The following is a 20583-nucleotide window of genomic DNA, read 5'->3' as shown; positions in this document are numbered from 1 at the left end:
GCTTTAACCAAATAACTTTGAAAAATTCTTTTAAAGAATGAGGTTTCTGAAAATTCAATTATTGAAGAAACATTTATAATTTGAGGGTACAATAAGACAGCAAACTAAGAATAGACATCCATTTGAGTTTTTTTATCAATTGAATATGCAAAGAAGAAATTAAATATCAGCAATACAAAAGCCTGTAATATGTGCAGCGTGTGGTTTTTCTATCTATCTATATATGCTCAGTCAAATCCAAACTAGGCAAATATTTACTGGACAGTAGGTCCTGTAAAATGGGAAAAAAATACAGGACCACCTCTTTTTTTATAGGACCTACTGGCTACAGAATATAATAGTAAAATAACTTGGTTTCATTGCTGGGATCAAGGTGTATATGATATAAAATGATAAAATTATTGAATAGCTATTAATTTTAAGGTCACACATTTGTATCTGACGTTAAATAATAATACACGCCATACATGGTACTAGTCTTGTTTAGAAAAAAAATTAATTAAATGCTGAACGCATGTTAACAGTAAATATAAACAGGAATCGCATCTTTGTAATATCTTAAGAACAATTTCCAAAACAAAAGTACTTTATACTTTTTTAACTAAGCTATGCTAAGCGCGCATGTCAGGTATGAGTCTGGTCAATACAGCCTAAACTTACAACGGCCTCGATAAATGACAACCGGCCTGTTTCACGCATGGACATTGATAGCCAAGATAATAACGGTTTGAATGACAATGATCATTATTATACATTACTATTGCTATTAAAACCACACAAACTCAGATTTATGATTATCTTGTTAAGCGACTAGGCCGTCATGGATTTGGACCGTCCTGACCCGCATTTGTAAGATGCACATAAATAGACCAATCAGGTGCCCTCGGAAAATTCCGTCAACAGAAAGAGCGTTGGTACGGAAAAGCACATGTATAAAGACACTATTGCTATTTTTGCACCTCAGAAAACTTTCAGAGCCATAAACAAACCTATACAAACCTATGAATATGTTTTTGTTCTTTTTACCGGACAATCAGTCCTGTAAATTTGACAGACAGGCCGGACCTTACACAATTTTACAAGACGTGTCCGTCAGTCCAGCCATGTGTGGCCAAGACTGTATACTGTCTAACTCCCCTTTCGGGTATTATTGACAGGTAATAGATATGACAGAATACTCTGTAAGTATAATTGTGCACTCAAATTTTTTATGACAAGTTGAATTATTAGTATTGTATATACCACTTCCATGCGATAAATTTTAGAAACCCATTTATTTCTCTTTTTTGGTTTGAACATGACATATCTTTTTTTATTGCTTAAATCGATTCAGCTAAGAATGCCCGTCTAGAAAAGGTATGGTTATGGGGGTTTCTATGTGCAAAATGTTGTATTTATTTTCGCTCAAAATTGTCGCTTTTACATCGAAACATATAAGGAAACTATTTAGTATATTTTGACCTAAACATTTACTTCAGCAGCAACTTCCCTGTATCTTGCAACTATGCTTTCAGCGCAATCGGCGCTCTCGTCCTTATATGGGCCAATGGCTATAGTAAAATCTTGTTACCACTCTAGAAATCACATTTACTGTGCATCCTTCAAGAAACTTGGTCAGGTCATTTGTTCTAATGATGTCTTGGCTGAATTTGAAAAACTGTTTTGCTTTCTTTAATTTATTCGCAAATCTTAATGAAGTTGGTCAGAAAATTTGTATAAATTAAATCTCAGCCAAGTTTAACACTGGGTCATTTGAGCTAACAAAATTGGTTAATATATTAAATAAACAAAAAGCATGTTTATACCACAGAAGTCACACTGTTAGTCTAATCTTCATCAACATCGGTATGCATATTTAACTTCAAAACAAATATTGGACCAGGGATTTCAATAGAAGCAGAATCCTGCGTTTTGACGCGAGCAAATTAAAAATGACTCATTTTTGACGCAACCCTTTTTTCTGCCGTGCGTCATTTTAACGCATCGAAAATTTAACCCGTGTGTCAGTCAGTTAACATCTCCAGTTCCATGGTAATAAATCCCTCTGTGTTCCTAATCAAAATTAATGTTTCAGTATTTGAAACTCGGTCTATAATCGAGGGAATAGAGGTCTACCCCGGGCGTTGTTTTTTTATACTCACAAGTCATTTACTACACATAAACATTAAGAAAACACATTTTCTCAATTAGATAGAAATTATCCGAGTAGAATTAAATTGCTACGCCTTGACCTTTGACATTGTAAATGGCGGACATATTGTAAATTAACATTAAACCCGATTTCAATTAAAAAATGGCGATTCAAACAACAACAACAATTCAAATGACAAGTAATGGTGATTCAATAATGGAGATAGCATTAACTGGATTTAACAAACATTAAATAAGGTTTGTTAAACGATTTCCAGTCATTACACCCCCTGGACGTTACACCCCTAGTCTTTACACCCACTAAGCCTGGACATTATACACCCACCAAGATGTAAACATAATTGATTAGGTTACTAAGGTGTGATCACACCTACCATGGGGCACACTTCACTTGATTAATGATGTTCCTGCTTTAATATGTGTCCAATGGGGGTCTGTCCAAGTGTTTTTTATGTTTGTTTGTCTGTATGTCTGTCTTATTGATGTGCAGTGTTAATTAGGAAATAACAATTTTTTGGTGTGAAAAACATTGTTCTGTGATATTTTCAAATAATTTGTAATTATCAAAGTGTAATAATAACACCTAAAATTAAAGGAGTTTGTTCACACCATTGTTATCAAATGGTCTTGTAACTGATAAATAATTTAAAACACCAACTTGGTTTAATCTTATTAGCTGCACCATTCTTGACCAATTTATTTTTGTAAATACTCATTTATAAACTTTAACCTACACAATTATATAACTTATATAATTATTAGTCTCTATAAAAACATATCCATTAATTATTAATAATCAGAAACTATTTGTTACATATTAACCAACTACATCATGGTGAAAGTTTGAAATCCTAATAATACTTTCTTATTTTTACATAAATGAAATTCAATTTAATGGTCTTATGGACAATACTGGGTATAACTTGGTATCTGTGTTTTATCTGATTTACATTTTATTAACAAAAACATTATTTTTCAAAAAATATGATATGATATGTAACAGAATGGTATTTATGCAGGAAAAGGGAAATGGGTAGAGACATGAGGGATTATACATGCAATATATATTTTTGGTATCATTCAAATAATTAAGTGATCTTATGTTGCATTAAGACTCATGCCCCAATTTAGTGTTTTAAATCATTGACACAGTTTTGTGTCATCATTTATGAAACTAACATAATGTAAAACTAACAGTAACACTGGGCCACTTAGATAAACATTGGACCTATTTGGGCCACATTAGGGCCAGGCAAAGACCCTCTAACTGTTTATTAGGGGCCATAAAAGATACACAGACTAGTGCCAAATTAGGGCCCTCCCATAAACTGTGAAAACATGCTTTGATTGCTACAGTAAGTGACAGATTCCTGTTAATTGTGTTTCAATATAAAAAAGTATTTCTTCAATGATCCCTCATTATCAATTCTGACTTTAAAGTTTAATGATATTGTAATTAATAAAACAAATGTCACTTTGAAGTCTGCAGTAAAATTATATATATCATACAGTGACAATATGTTACTTCTATTTCAATATCTAACAAACTCACTGAAACCAAAAGATAGGATATTTTTACTTTATTAATACTTGCTTTAAATTAATAGCAAGTTACCTCCTTTTGTTTGAGTGATATGAAATAGCCTAAGGGCAGAATGATTTGCTTCATTGTCAATATCAGAGACATAACACTGCATGCATTTTATGCACTGATTATCAAATAGATATATAAATAGATAAGTGAAATACTATGGTAACTACAATAGTAATAAAACTTAAGTATTAAACAGATGTGATACACTGAGATTAAAATATTGCCTTAGTCCTTATGTATTTGAGGCCGTTTCCATAAATAATAAAGAATTTTTTCTTATAGCTTTAAAATAAAAAGAAATGTATAAATTTAAGATTGTGTTTTGTATATTCTAAATATTTTTTTTATTTATCATTATTTTTATTTTTAAAGTTATTTCTGTCTGTATATTCCTGAAAAAAGTATTAATGATTTAGATGCATATTATTACATTTTGGTGAAATAAAAAGAAATGTATAAATTTAAGATTGTGTTTTGTTTATTCTAAATATATTTTTTTTATTTATCATTATTTTTATTTTCAAAGTTTTTTCTGTCTGTATATTCTTGAAAAAATTTATGATTGATTTAGATGCTTATTATTACATTATGGTGAAATACAAATAAATGTATATGAATTAAGATTGTGTTTTGTTTATTCTAAATATTTATTTTATTTATCATTATTTTTATTTCTCAAGTTTCTTTTGTCTGTATATTCTTGAAAAAAAAGTATTTATGATTTAGATGCTTATTGTTACAGTCATTTTGGTGAAATAAAAATTAATGTTTTAAATGATGGCTGCTCAATTAAATAATTTGAGCAACCATTAATCTCATCAGTGTCATCTTACATGACAAATCCAATTAGTGGTTCATAAGTTGATTGCACCTTTCTAATCTAATCAATATCTTGGTGGGTGTAATGTCCAGGCTTAGAGGGTGTAAAGACCAGGGGTGTAACGTCCAGGGGGTGTAATGACTGGACACCTGTTAAACCAGATAACAACAAGGAAATTTTGGATTATTAAAGTTAAACTACTACTGGTAAGGCATTCTTAAGTGTATATATTGATTATTTCCGACATGTATAGTATTCGGATAATCAGTAATAGATATACTAGATGTTCATGCATTTAGATTGTGTTTTTGTACAAAAGCTATTATAGGGATGATGATAATATAACAAGGATAAATATGTGATGAAAAGGTGCTACAGGTACATATCTTAAATTACTTAAATGTGTTATGATGAAGTAGATTTTAATGAGCATTTATTGTTTTAACAAATAAACATAGTATAGTGATAGAAATAATAAAAGTTGTAAAATGAACATGTTTTGTTATTGAAAAACTTAAAGTCGATATTGTTCGCACAAATTATTGATATTTTGTCCTTATCTTTGTGTACCAATTCATTAAAATATGTTGTGTTATGTATCATGGTATTTTTATTTAATAACGCAGTATAACTTTTTTTAGATATTGTGTAACTCTTGGAGCATGTTTTTATCTAAAAATAATGAATAATACAGACAAAAACACAATTAACGCGCTTCAAAATTGACCCTAGAATTTTTCAATTTGACTCCTCAAAATTTCAGTCCAGGGGTCATTGACTCCTGGTTTTTATGGAATGAGTGCTATATTAACGTCATCATTTGATGACGTTCAATTGAACAAATGATAATGGCGACTAAAATTCGATAAGCTCCAGCGTATAGCACCGATTTGAGAGTGTTGAAACTGGCCCGACACTCGTGCTGAAATTTCTCATGTATATGGCGTTTTCGTCATATCTGGAAAAAATCCAGTTTTTGATAAAATGACGAAAAAGTGGTGTTTTTTATTGCGCAATCGCTATAAACACGTGGATAAGCCGGAAGTACATGTAGTGTTAATAGCAACCCCAAGACAATTCACCCCCACAAGACAATTAACCCGCTAGACAATTCAAAATTGATTTTAAATATAAACAAATTCGTACCCATAATATTTCGTACCCATATTTTTTTCGTACCTATTTTTTTTTGTACCCATTTTTTTCGTCCTCAAATTTTTTTCGTACCCAAATTTTTTTGCACCCCAATTTTTTTTTCGTACCCATTTTGTTTGTACCCAAATGTTTTTTGTACCCTAATTTGTTCGTACCCAATTCTTTTTTGTCCCCCTTTTTTTCGAACCCAAATGTTCGTACCCAATTTTTTTTCGTACCCAAATTTTTATTGTACCCAATTTTTTTGTACCAAATTTTTTTCGTACACATTTTTTCATACCCAAATGGTTTTCGTACCCAAATTTGTTCGTACACTAATTTTTTTTCGTACCCAAATTTTTTTCGTACCCAAATTTTTTTCGTACCCAGTTTTTCTTACCAAATGTTTTCCGTTCCCAATTTTTGTCGTACCCATTTTTTTTTTCGTACCTATTTTTTTCGGACCCAAATTTGTTCGTACCCAATTTTTTGTTCGTATCCATCTTTTTCGTACCCAAATGTTTTTTGTACCCATTTTTTTTCGTACCCAAATTTTGTTTCGTACCCATTTTTTTCGTACCCAAATTTGTTTCGTACCCAAACTTTTATTCGTACCCATTTTTTTCGTACCCAAATAGTTTTTTCGTAACCTAATTTTTTTCGTTCCCTATATTTTTCATATTCTAATTTGTTTTCGTAACCAAATTGTTTTTTTTTTCCTACCCACATTTTTTTCATACCCATTTTTTTTCGTACACAAAGTTGTTCGTACCCACATTTTTTTCGTACACATTTGTTCGTAGTCAAATTTTTTTCGTACCCGAATTTTTTCATACCTAATTTTTTAATTGGTACCCATTTTTTTCGTACCCAAATAGTTTTACGTACCCTTATTTTGTTCGTACCCTTTTTTTTGTACTCCAATTTGTTTTCGTGCCCAAATTTGTTTTTTTTTCGTACCCAAATATTTTTTCGTACCAATTTTTTTTTTAAATTTGATTTGATATCTCCACTCATTCCATTACGCGAAACCCTTAAGGTGTCGCAACTCTAGTATGGAATGAGTGATGTATTGGACGTCATCATTGATGACGTTCATTCGAACGAATGATAAAGGGGGCTAAGTTTCGTTAAGTTGGTGCATATAGCCGCGATTTGAGTTTCTTGAAAACTGGCCGAACACGTTTGCTGAAATTTGACATGTATATGGACAAGAATGCGATCTACCTGTTGGCGTAGGCGTTATACCTGGCAAAAAATCAAGTTTTCGAGTATTTTGTGTTTAAATACTTTTATGGGAAAGGGCACGCGCACAGATAAACATTGTGACGTCACTTCACAAACAGCGTTAGACATCCGCCATCTTGTAACGCGACAAAGAAACTCAGTGTTATTAATTCAATAAACACAGAAAATATGATTGTGTTTAATTATCATTAATACAAATGTCTATATTTTGTGCAGCGGATGCTTATTCAGACGGATACGACAGAATTACGTAAGTATCATTGTGTACTTTACAGTAGATTTTACTACGGAAGAAATTTATTATATCTCACTCAGTCACTGACAAAATGAGCTTGACACATAAACAACAACCGGATCGGATTTACATCCACATAATATTGTGCGAATCCGATGCAATTCAAATTACTAATGTTTGATAACGTTTGATGAATTCGTTATATCAATATGCATTGACTTTCAAGGGGAATAATTATAATTGAAATGTGCGATTCAATGACAGTGTTATATTGGGATAATTAGTCGTTTAGCCGTAACAGATAAGTATTTAGTTTGTTGTGTTTCATTTTCAACATAGTTTTACCGTTTTTTCCTTAAAGTAAAACAGTTCAGTCGTCATTATATCTTGAATTTTAAATATTGAAATAGATGTCGGATATTTCATATTTTCGGACGTTGCTACGTAAGCTAGTTGTCAACATAATTATTAAGATACATATTTACCTTTTACCATACAGTTGTGCAGTTGTTGTCTACTTAATGACGCGCTGTTTAATGTCTATAATGTTTTTCTGCCCGTGATGATAATAAGTCTTTAAATCAACAAACCCCAGCAATGTCAATGGTCTGTCAACATTACTCATTAGAAAAATATTAGCTAAAGAAACTTCAGCGTACAATTTATATGGTATTGACATACCTGTACTCTGAAGCCAACTCTGTATCGAAAGTCAACCAGAGTCGTAACATATTTATGTCACGCTATAAATCAAAGAATACTCATTTTCTTGGATACATTTCTACATATAGTGGTGAATGAATATAAATTACTGCATCGAGGAATATTTTAAGGTTTAAATGTTTCAAATGCATCTAACAATAGATGAAAATAACTCTCATCAGTCTGAAATTCACAATTTTGAAGCCATTGTCGCTTTGTCCAAGACTAGTTTTCATTTGGATACTGTCGGATCATCCTTGACATCTTTTGCTGATATTGTAAACATTACCTTTGTTTTCTGAAATCTATTATTTGTGATTAACAACATACGTCTTGTGGATTATAAAACTGTCTTTAACTGATTTCAGTGTGAATCGGGTAGTTTTAAATATTTACTTTGAGTTTGTATTTACACTACAATTTGTTAACAACACAAGCCAGAATATTCTAAAATACCGGGAAATGTCATTCTGAATTTGAAAACACTTGAGCACATGGTATACAAATATACAAATACAAATTTTATTTTAAGTCAGTTTGTACATAACAAGTATAACATTAACATATACATTTTCACAACAATAACACGTATACTGAAAGCGCTTGGACAAAGCGGAAAGAATCCGGGTATTTCGGACCAGGGTATTTCCGGGACAGATTTACTCAATATGCAAAGGAAAAATATGATATGCCTAATCGACAATTTCAATTGGGTTTCGGAACGCATGGTTTTATTTTTCTATGCGTAATCGGCAATTTTACATTGGGTATTTACACAAATGCGCACCTAATCTGTAGCTCTGTTACAGTAATCTGTGAAACAACGTCATTAATAAAACAAAAAAATATGTTTGACCACAACGGTGGCTAATAATGTTTAGGAAAAATTACAAACAATATAGATTTATCTATAACATAACATGTTAGAATTTTATCATGCATTTATAATCACTCATAATGAGATTTCAATATACAGTTACATGCATAGACAGTTTTTTTAAGCCAGTGCCTTTTGAATTCAGAAAATAAGCAAGATAAACCATAAAATTGGGAAAATTAGATAGTAAACCATAAAATGGAGAAAAATGAGGCATTATTAATATGATTATAAATAACAGAATCACAATAATATTGTTTTTAAGTGCATGATTGAGTGCATTTTTAAATTTATATTATAAAATGCTGCTTGAATTTCTTTTTACCTTTCATATGTAAAAAAAGAAATATCATCTGCTAGTGCAAAATATGACTGGTCATTTCGTAGCAAAAGAGAAGAAAATAAGTGCATTAAATAAATGAATTAATATTTTTGTATCTGGAATAGTTGTATTTTAAATCGATCCTCCACCCTATTATGGCCGAATAAGGGCTAAATTGCTTTCCAACTTGAAATGAAAAGGCATATTGGTTGATCGTGTAGCGTTTATGTGCAAAATTTGAGGGCCAATTGATAAAGCTTGTTGATGCCAAAACAGGTAATAATAATAATTTATTATCAGGTACATGCACACAAGCAAATAAGTATATTTAACCCTTTCAGTGCGGGAACCGAATTTTAAAGGCCTTTGAAAACAGTTTGGATCCAGATGAGACGCCACACAACGTGGCGTCTCATCAGGATCCAAACTGTTTGCTATTCTGATAGTATTCTTTGAAAAAAAATCGAAGAAAATGCTAATTTTAGAAATTCAGCAGACGACATTTTAGCAGACGACAAATTTCCCAGCATGCAAAGGGTTAAGATGCTTAAGGTGTGGAAGACTCATAATCAGGTTTGGTGTCCCTCAAACCCTAAGCGTCTTGTTATTTCTTATGCAGTTTGTATAGATAGTGCCACATCCTGACACGTAAAGCTTGTGCTTTGTTGGCAGCGTTAGTTGGCTGTTAACAGGTTCATTGTGGTTATCTCCACCATCAGTCTGTCCGTCTGTCCTAGCCACTATCTCTTACACCATAAGCACTAGAACCTTGAAACTTAAACACATGGTAGCTATGAGCATTATGTGCGACCCTGCACTATTTGGAATTTTGATCTGACCCATGGGTCAAAAGTTATAGGGGTTGGGGTGGGGACGGGTCAGAGATTTTCACTCATTTTTAGCTCGACTATTATATATGAAATATATATAATGGAGCTATCCTGATCACGTCGGCGTTACCGTTAGCGTGCACATGTTAACGTTTGTGTACTACACCAAATATTTTCTTTTTACTTTAACAAATTATTTATATATTTTTTTTATGCCCCCCCCCCTTCGAAGAAGAGGGGGTATATTGCTTTGCACATGTCGGTCTGTCGGTTGGTCGGTCCGTCCACCAGGTGGTTTCCGGATGATAACTCAAGAACGCTTAGGCCTTGGATCATGAAACTTCACAGGTACATTGATCATGACTCGCAGATGACCCCTATTGATTTATAGGTCACTAGGTCGAAGGTCAAGATCACTGTGACCCGAAATAGTAAAATGGTTTCCGGATGATAATTCAAGAACGTTTATGCCTAGGATCATGAAACTTGAAAGGTAGATTGATCATCAGGGGTTCCACTGGCCCAACAAAAGTTGTCGCCACTTTTTCGCGGCGTGAATACTGTCGGTTATTCCACCTTATTAATAAGAACAATCATTTCAAGAAACCTTACTACATTAATGTCATTGACTATATTATCACTTTAAAAAGTATGTTATTTCATAAAAAAAAACAATAAGTACCTTCATAAGTCATACCTTTATAAGTCTAAATAAGCTTTATTTGTATATAAATAACATTTTTTCAACTTGATAAACAACACAGATAACCAAAATAATATAATAATGTTAACATCAATGTATTAAACAGTATGCTGCATAAATGTTTCGAAATTAATTATTTAAACATAAAATCACACCAATGTTCATCATTTGAAAGGGAATCAGAAAATAAAGCAACTCACTTCAAAGTGTTTAACAGTTATATTTGGTCATTTGGACATGATATACATCAGCTTCTGTTGTTAACAAGTTTTCTGTTAGTGGTGGATGATTTCCGGGTTCAATTAAATGACTGTTGTTCACGCCTTTTTCCTGACAGAAAGGCCCAGATAATTGCCACCATCCATTCTAGTTGCCTGAAATAACATAAAAACATATTTTTACAAACTATCAACATCAAACCAACACATAAATGTCCCTATCTTTAAATGTCCGAATTTAACATATCCGAAATATAGTACATCGAGTGAATGTTATATATTTAATTCAGAAATTGTTGTTATCTTAATCAATTTATATCCTTCCCAGAACATTACAATTATGAATCTATTAAACAGAAATGCTCACAAATACCTGTTGAAACAAGTTTTTATTTGTTGATGTTGAGAAATTAAATGCTTTTGCCAGCCCCTTGGTTTTGATTTTAACAAAGAAATAGCGGCCCTAATAATCATTATAATTATTGATCGTCGTGACAGTTTGTCCCCGTGTTACTTAACTTATTGCCCAATATCATAAAGGAGCTGTTAATCCGATAATAACCCCCATAAAACTTGACAATAGCAGTAAAAACACCGTTTGTAACACTTACACGCTTCGGTGATTTCTAATGCATTCTGCACTGTAGGTCACTTACATCGTCGTAAATCAATATTTACAACTGACAGACGCTGGCCGCTAATGCTCGGTCGCGTGCTTTCGACTAGCAGTACATTTTCGGATGGGATTTTACCGATTTTTTGAAATTCGCCACTTTTAAAACATTGGAGCCACAATTAAAAATTTAGCGCCATTTGGCGCCAATGGCGATCGACAGCGGAACCCCTGATCATGACTCGCAGATGACCCCTATAGATTTTCAGGTCACTAGGTCAAAGATTAAGGTCACGGTAACCCGAAATAGTAAAATGGTTTCCGGATGATAATTCAATAACGCTTATGCCTAGGATCATGAAACTTGATAGGTACATTGATCATGACTCGCAGATGACCCCGATTGATTTTGAGGTCACTTGTTCATACATGTTCTTCTTTACTAGAGTTGCGACACCTTAAGGGTTTCGCGGGATGGAATGAGTGGGGAGATGAAATAAAATTGAAAACCTATTTCTTTTTGTGCATTTAATGATGGTTACCAAAGTTCTCGAAAAATTTAATATACATATCACATGATAGTAACCATAATACCGTGACGTGAAAAGAGCAAACCACTGCAGTGTGTCGGACATCCCCATCTTAAACACTATCGACTAGCATTAAGCCTTGTTCTGTGTCTACAAAATTCTGTGTATTTTATTGAAACATCATTATAGCTTTGCGTTCAAGATAGTGTTGAATTCATTTTGCAATGCAATCAGCGCTTTGATTTTATATTACGAAATGTACTACGCAGTACACTGTGTGACGTCATTTCGGTGATGAAACACAATAGTTTTATTTACACTCTCTGGAATTTAAGGACATGTCGCGGACGTTGTGTTTTTTATCTGTAAACTATTTGTTTAAAGCATCGAACGAATGCAAAACGTATTTCGGATTGTGTGTTCATCGTGCATAAATGTGAACATAAATAGGAATACAATACAATTGTGAGGTTTGAACTAAGTTTCGATAAAGACATGGATTAATAAAGGTGGAAGTGCATATCGTGTCAAGGTGTTTGTTATAAACTTTGGATTAAAGTAGTCAACTTATTGTTACAAACATTGGATTAACGATGTCATTTAGATAAGCGTGACGTTTATACTTAATTAAGTATTTTTATAACTCTTGTTAAAGCTGAAATTGAGTCATCAAATTTCGCTACAAAACGGTGTCAGTTGCAATAGATATTTAAATGTGCTACGTTAAATTATTATTATGTTTGATTATTTTGTTTATTTGTTACGCACTTTATGCTGCTAATGATGTGTTGCTCACGGCAAGCCTCGCCGTGTAAACCTTTCTTCAACTCGTCGGACAAATTCAAGTACACGTGATACTTACATTGCATTTTATTTTTTCTGTGAATTTGATGATGGTCACCAAAGATATCGCAGAGATTTTAATATACATGAAACTATTTCAAGTAATGCTATTTTGAGAAGTCCGTCCCCGCTCTGCCGTTTGTTATTGTTTACATCATACTATTTTGCTCCTCTATATAAACATTTCTCAAAACCGGCTTTCCGTACTTTTATTTTGCATGCAACTGATTGCGCAATTTATGACGTATGTTGTGTGACGTAATTTATTTGTCAAAACAAACAATTTTAAGTTAAATTCTCTGGATGTTTTGAACAGTTATTTATTTGTTTAAATCATCTAACGAATGCAAAAACGTATTTCGGATTGTGTGTTTATCATACATAATTGTAATTGTTATAAATATTGGATTATCGTCGTCATTAAGGTAAGCGTGTTGTTTATACTAAATTGATTTGCTGCTCACGTGTATTTATTGATTCAATAATTAAACCCTAAATTAATAATGTATTTGTCTCATGATTATCATGTATATTAAAGATATTATCGGATAAATAGAATACCATGTTAATACCAGTGTGTACTTACATTTATCCGACACGTCTCGGAAAGCCTTGCCGTGTAAACCTTTCTTCAACTCGTCGCACACAATAACAAATAGATTTATGTCATTTATATATATATCTAAACAACCACACTCGATCTCCACAAAAAACATGCATGTGTACTTCGTATTGATATTCAAACACAATTATCGTTGTTTATCGATTTAACGCCTAACTGTATATTGCATTAATAACGCGTAACGTCAGTTACTTTGTTTCTTAACAAGATGGAAGCTAGCCTAAGCGCTTTTATGACGTGACGTCACAATGTTTATCTTAGCGCGTGTGGTTTCCCATAAAAAAATATTTAAACGCAAAATACTCGAAAACTTGATTTTTCCCAGGTATAACGCCTACGCCAACAGGTAGATCGCATTCTTGTCCATATACATGTCAAATTTCAGCAAACGTGCTGGGCCAGTATTCAAGAGACCCAAATCGCGGCTATATGCACCAACTTAACGAAGCTTAGCCCCCTTAATCATTCGTTCGATTGAACGTCATCAATGATGACGTCCAATACATCACTCATTCCATACCAACATGACCCTAATCTATAAACAAGAGCAGACAACTGTATCAATCATTTTGACAGAATTATTGCCCCTTTTATACTTAGAATATGCATATTATTGATAAATCTATGTTAAAGTTTGCATACCACCTCAAATATTTTCTTTGTCCTTTGACATATTGCTTTCATATTTTGCATACTTCATAACCAACATGATCCCAATCTTTAAACAAGAGCAGACAACTGTATCAAGCATTTTGACAGAATTATTGCCCTTTTATACTTAGAATATGCATATATAATTGATAAATCTATGTTTAAATTTGCATACCACCTCAAATATGTTCTATGTCCTTTGACATATTGCTTTCATATTTTGCATACTTCTTGACCAACATGATCCCAATCTATAAACAAGAACAGACAACTGTATCAAGCATTTGACAGAATTATTGCCCCTTTTATACTTAGATAATTGAACATTTTGCTTAAATTGCCATAACTTCTTTATTTATGATCACATTTGATTCATACTTTGACAAAGCAACACTTACCTGACATACCACAATGCACTGCACCCAAACTATCCCCCATGCCCCCCGCGCAATTTTTTTTTTATAATTATTTTTGAAAGTTCATCTTTTAAATTACCACCAACCCACATAAACCCCCCGCTCTCCATGATGGCTTACAGTAACCTGTCAAGCACTCAAAATCTCTTATGACAATACGGTCAATCTCAACCATGCATGGCCGCATTACCAACCCTTGGGGCGCCCCCTGGGTCAAACATGCGGCGTGGGAATACGCGTCGGCCTCTGCCGCACCATTTTTCACCAATTGACTTCAAATTAATACTTAAGATTTCCCTATGACAACACAGTCTATCTTGACCATCCATGTTCACATTACCCACCCCAGGGCCCCGCCCACTTTGGTGGTAAAGATCCCAAGCTATTTCAGCATAATTAAAATCCAAGCCATTTTTGTGGTCAAAGACAACTCACCATAATTAAAATCCAGGCCAGTTTGGTGGCAGAGACCCCGAGCTATTTCAGCATAATTAAAATCCAAGTCAGTTTAGTGGTCAAGATCCTGGACTATTTCGGTATAATTAAAATCCAAGCCAGTTTGGTGGTAAAGACCCCGAGCTTTTTTAGCATAATAAAAATCCAAGTCAGTTTAGTGTTCAAGATCCTGAACTTTTTCGGTATAATTAAAATCCAGGCCAGTTTGGTGGTCAAGACCCCAAGCTTTTTCAGCATAATTAAAATCCTAGCCAGTTTCGTGGGGGAGACCCTGAGCTATTTCAGCATATTTAAAATCAAAGTCAGGTATACTTCGGTATAATTTAAATCAAGGCCAGTTTGGTGGTCAAGAACCCGAGCTTTTTCAGCATAATTTAAACCATAGCCAGTTTCATCGCCGATACCTCGAGCTATTTCCGCATATTTAAAATCCAAGTCAGTTTAATGGTCAAGATCCTGGACTATTTCGGTATAATTAAAATCCAAGCCAGTTTGGTGGTCAAGACCCCGAGCTTTTTTAGCATAATAAAAATCCAAGTCAGTTTAGTGTTCAAGATCCTGAACTTTTTCGGTATAATTAAAATCCAGGCCAGTTTGGTGGTCATGACCCCAAGCTTTTTCAGCATAATTAAAATCCTAGCCAGTTTCGTGGGGGAGACCCTGAGCTAGTTCAGCATATTTAAAATCAAAGTCAGGTATAATTCGGTATAATTAAAATCAAGGCCAGTTTGGTGGTCAAGAACCCGAGCTTTTTCAGCATAATTGAAACCATAGCCAGTTTCATCGCCGAGACCTCGAGCTATTTCCGCATATTTAAAATCCAAGCCAGTTTGGTGGTAAAGATCCTGAACTATTTTGGCATAATTAAAATCCAAGCCAGTTTGGTGGTCAAGATCATGAGCTATTTCAGCATAATTAAAATGCAAGCCAGTGTGGTGGTCAAGAACCCAAACTATGAGCATAATTCAAATCCAAGCCAGTTTGGTGGTAAAGATCCCGAGTTATTTCAGCATAATTAAAATCCAAGCCAGTTTGGTGATCAAGACCCCTAGCTTTTTCAGCATAATAAAAATGCAAGCCAGGTTGGTGGTCAAGATCCTGAGCTATTCCAGCATAATTTAATTCTAAGCCAGTTTGGTGGTCATGACCCCGAGTTATTTCAGCATAATTAAAATCCAAGCCGTTTTGGTGGTCAAGACCCCAAGCTATTGTAGCATATATTGTTTTCTTTCCCAATTGTTTTCGTACACACATTTTTTCTTACCCATTTTTTTTCTGTTTTTTTGCCCCCTTTTATAGTTAGAAAATTGAAAATTTGGGTAAATTTTGTGTTCAGGCCTACTCTTATCCTATTTGTGTTAAGGTCTACTCTTATCCTTAAGTATCAAAGCTATATCGTCTACTTAATGTTATAAGTCATGTAAATGACATTTTTATACATTTTATTTCTTTCCCATTTTTGTGTTTTTTATATAGGTGACATACATCAACTGTTTAATAATATTAAGTCTACCTTTTTGGTAAAAATAATGTTTTTACCAAATTTTCAAAATTGACATTACTGACACATGTCATTTGCTGAATGTAAAAAGTAGCATAACTGACATTTAGTTAAATTTTCAGGAGAAGGAAAAACTGCTTTATTGAAATAAAATAGGGATACTTAGACTAAAACAAACACATGGGATATTTTCAGATTTGAAAACTGGTATTTTACGCATCTTTAGGCAGTTCTGTGTACCAAGGATAAATACAATACTTAAACATTCATGTACAATGCACAATACTAAAAACCTGAATTGTAACTGTAATGTATTTCAGATTCAGAGATGTCTGTTTTGTTTCTAAGGTCATGTGAAAAATTAAGTTTATATGTTTATAGGTTTAAAATTGCAAATTGTCCTCTTACTTGCCCTTGTATTTCAAGATAGAATACTTTCCTTCCCAGAGGAAAGAGATCTGGGTTTGAATCCCAGTGGGGGCTTCAGAGGATGATTCATTTTAAGAAAAATGAATATATTTGCTTTACTTTGTCTCTAACTTAACCAATTAATTCTGACAATGCCTTTAAAAGTATGCAGTTTTTGATAATTCAATTATGCAAAAAAACATGTATAATTTTAGGGTAGACTAAGACAGCAAACTAAGAATGGGCATCCATTTTAGTTTTTTAAGTCAATACAACAATAAATGCATATAGGAACACATATTTAAATTAAAAATGCAACAATCAGAGGACATAATCAATTAAATAGTAAATGACTACTTAAAATATTTTTAGCACTGTTTGTTTTCCAGAGATTTGTGAATATGCCGTTTTATGTTCTTCTCCTTGAACTAATGCAATATGTGCTTTGGAACTGGAATCATATAGTGTTGGAAAGCTGGTGTTTCACGTCCAGAGGGTCCTTGCGTCCGGAAGCTGAAAATTGTAAAATATGATCTCCCCACTCATTCCATCCCGCGAAACCCTTAAGGTGTCGCAAGTCTAGTACCCAAAATTTGTGTTCCCACATTTTCTTACCCAAAATTTTCGAACCTACATTTTTTTAGTTCCCACTCATTCCATCCCGCGAAACCCTTAAGGTGTCGCAACTCTAGTATGGAATGAGTGATGTATTGGACGTCATCATTGATGACGTTCATTCGAACGAATGATAAAGGGGGCTAAGTTTCGTTAAGTTGGAGCAAATCACTGCGATTTGAGAGTCTTGAATACTGGCCCAGCACGTTTGCTGACATTTGACATGTATATGGACAAGAATTCGATCTACCTGTTGGCGTAGGCGTTATACCTGGGAAAAATCAGGTTTTCGAGTATTTTGCGTTTAAATATCTTTTATGGGAAAGGGCACGCGCGCGTGACGTCATGAAAAGCGCTTAGGCTAGCTTCCATCTTGCTACGAAACAAAGAAACTGACGTTATGCGTTATTAATTCAGTTAGGCGTTTAATCGATAAACAAAGGCGTAATAATTGTGTTTGAATATCAATCGGTAGTACACATGCATGTCTTTTGTGCACATTGTGGTTTTTTAATGAACATGACATAAATCTATGTGTTATTCAACGTATTGAGTGCGACGAGTTAAAGAAAGGTTTACACGGCTAGGCTTTCCGAGATAAATGTAAGTACACACTGGTATTAGAATGGTATTCTATTTATCCGATAATATCTTGAATATAAATGATATTCAGACAATTACATTATTACGGTTTAATAATTTATTATTTAATCAATAAATAAACGCAAGCAGCAAATCAATTAATTTCGTTTGTAGTGGAAACCGAAAGTAAACAAACCAACCTTCAAAATGGCTGACGACATAGCAACGTAGGAATTAACGCTCAGAAATTATTTACAAAATAAGATCATCAGAAATGATGTAAAGTGAACGCTAATTCGCTGTTTTGTAGATAAGTATACGATCTATTGAAAAACCATAACATTTGACATAAAAAAACCCGCGGATATGGAAATCTTCAGCGTAACGAAATAGCACTAGCAGACATCACACGGTGTCTCATCTGATTCTACGCTGTTTGCCAAGGCCGATAATGAATGGAAATGCACAAACTCAGTAACTGGCAAGCATATAAGCATTAGTAGGTTGTTTCGTGATTATTTAGAAACGACTACATAATTCTTTTGGTTCAGCCAGTGCAACTTAACAGAAATAAGTATAAAAAGTTTCTACACCTGACAACAATGTGCCAACTTAATACAAGGTAAGTTGTTTACATTATTTAAAATATTGCAAGCTTACAGTATACAACAATAAACAGCTGGTACAATGTAATGTCATCATTTTAATTTTAATAAGCTCGTGGTTAATTACCCTTTTTAATCTTATGGATCAATGCATCTCTAACACCTTCAATTGACTTGTTCGTGAAAAATATACACCCTCAGTGCATGTTATACACCATCACTCACTTACTAAGGCTCGATTGATCATACTCGGCTTGGGTACTATTTACCGGTACATGTACCCCGGGTACTCTTAATTTTACTTACATGTACCCCGGGTACGGTAAATAAACATACCCGCAAATATTAGATTGTATCTGATTTGTATATCCGCCAAAAATCCGATGTCGTTAACAGTGGTCTCTGGAAGCACCGGCAGCCGGCGATTTCACCGGTTACATTCAATCTAGATGCAGGCTACTTTTCCCCAAAATATCAATTGAAATGGTGCAAATGCACATGTTTTATTGCTTAATCGCCGGCTACTTTGAAAATATAACTGGCTTCTCAGATGTTTCTGGAGAACACTGCGTTAAACATGCTACCGATTAACGTAAAACAATATTGTTTACCTTAAACAAACTTCTCTTTTAAAAAATCAGCATCAGCATGCTTTTTAGTATGAGTGTTGAGAGGTCACGCCGTAGGAATAAGCAAGTAATCAAGAATACGTCTCTGTTTCTGCTTTTATTTCCTTCATGTATAATGACGATAAGGATTGACGACTAACATTGACGACAATGATTACAAGCATTGACGACTAACGTTGACGACAAGCATTGGCAACTAGATGTAACATTGACCATTCTCTACAATAAATGAAATTAACAATAAAAAAGGAGTAATAAGATTATAGTACAACAGATATGCTATTCAAAGTATAATATAATAGCATACACTCATTAGAATAAAAGGTTTCATAAATAACAATTTGAAACATTTTCAATAAATATCGAAATATCTTATACAATATTTATTACACAGCATTAATTAATTGTTAAAACATAATATAAAGACAGAATATGGTGTTCCCCATTTAACGGACCTTGCAAACCAAATAATGTTTCTTTTAAAAAATCTATGACGGTAAAAAGTGAACGTGCGATGTTGCAGAAAATATTATACTTGACGTCATACAATGACGCGACTTTAAACAATTTAAGATTTAAAATTAAATCACATTATTGATTTTAACAATGAGTTTTGATAATATAAATGCCATTTAACAGAAAATTGACATAACAATTTGAAACATTTTCAATAAATATCGAAATATCTTATACAATATTTATTACACAGCATTAATTAATTGTTAAAACATAATATAAAGACAGAATATGGTGTTCCCCATTTAACGGACCTTGCAACCCAAATAATGTTTCTTTTAAAAAATCTATGACGGTAAAAAGTGAACGTGCGATGTCGCGGAAAATATTATACTTGACGACGTCATACAATGACGCGACTTTAAACAATTTAAGATTTAAAATTAAATCACATTATTGATTTTAACAATGAGTTTTGATAATATAAATGCCATTTAACAGAAAATTGACATAAATGTAAACATAATTAATTTTGACAAAATAGCCGACAACAACCGATTTAGTGTTAAAAAATTCCCGCGTACGTTTTAGTATATTTACCGTACCCAGGGTATGAGCCTTACTAACTGTATTATTATTATATCTCACCGACTACAAGGTACCTTTACCTTGTTGTGTTTATCAACCTGGAATTTATGTAAAATCCGGCTAATTAGTAACAGATGTGATACACTGAGATAAAGATATTGCCTTAGTCCTTATGTATTTGAGGCTGTTTCCATAAATAATTAAGAAGTAACTTTTTACAGCTTTTTAAAGATT

At 33.3% G+C, this 20583-nt stretch overlaps 1 long non-coding RNA gene across 1 annotated transcript; it reads right to left on the bottom strand.

The window, feature by feature from the left end:
* Positions 1–10418: 10418 nt before the first annotated feature.
* Positions 10419–11476, bottom strand: LOC127837666 (uncharacterized). Its single transcript, XR_008029426.1, has 3 exons — positions 11446–11476; positions 10817–10990; positions 10419–10489 (listed from the first exon to the last, which is right to left on the bottom strand). It is a non-coding gene; the product is annotated as an uncharacterized LOC127837666 (long non-coding RNA).
* Positions 11477–20583: the final 9107 nt, after the last annotated feature.

The sequence above is a fragment of the Dreissena polymorpha genome, chromosome 7 (genome assembly GCF_020536995.1).
Source record: "Dreissena polymorpha isolate Duluth1 chromosome 7, UMN_Dpol_1.0, whole genome shotgun sequence".
Classification (NCBI taxonomy): Eukaryota; Metazoa; Mollusca; class Bivalvia; order Myida; family Dreissenidae; genus Dreissena; species Dreissena polymorpha.
This window is presented reverse-complemented; position numbering and strand designations above follow the sequence as displayed.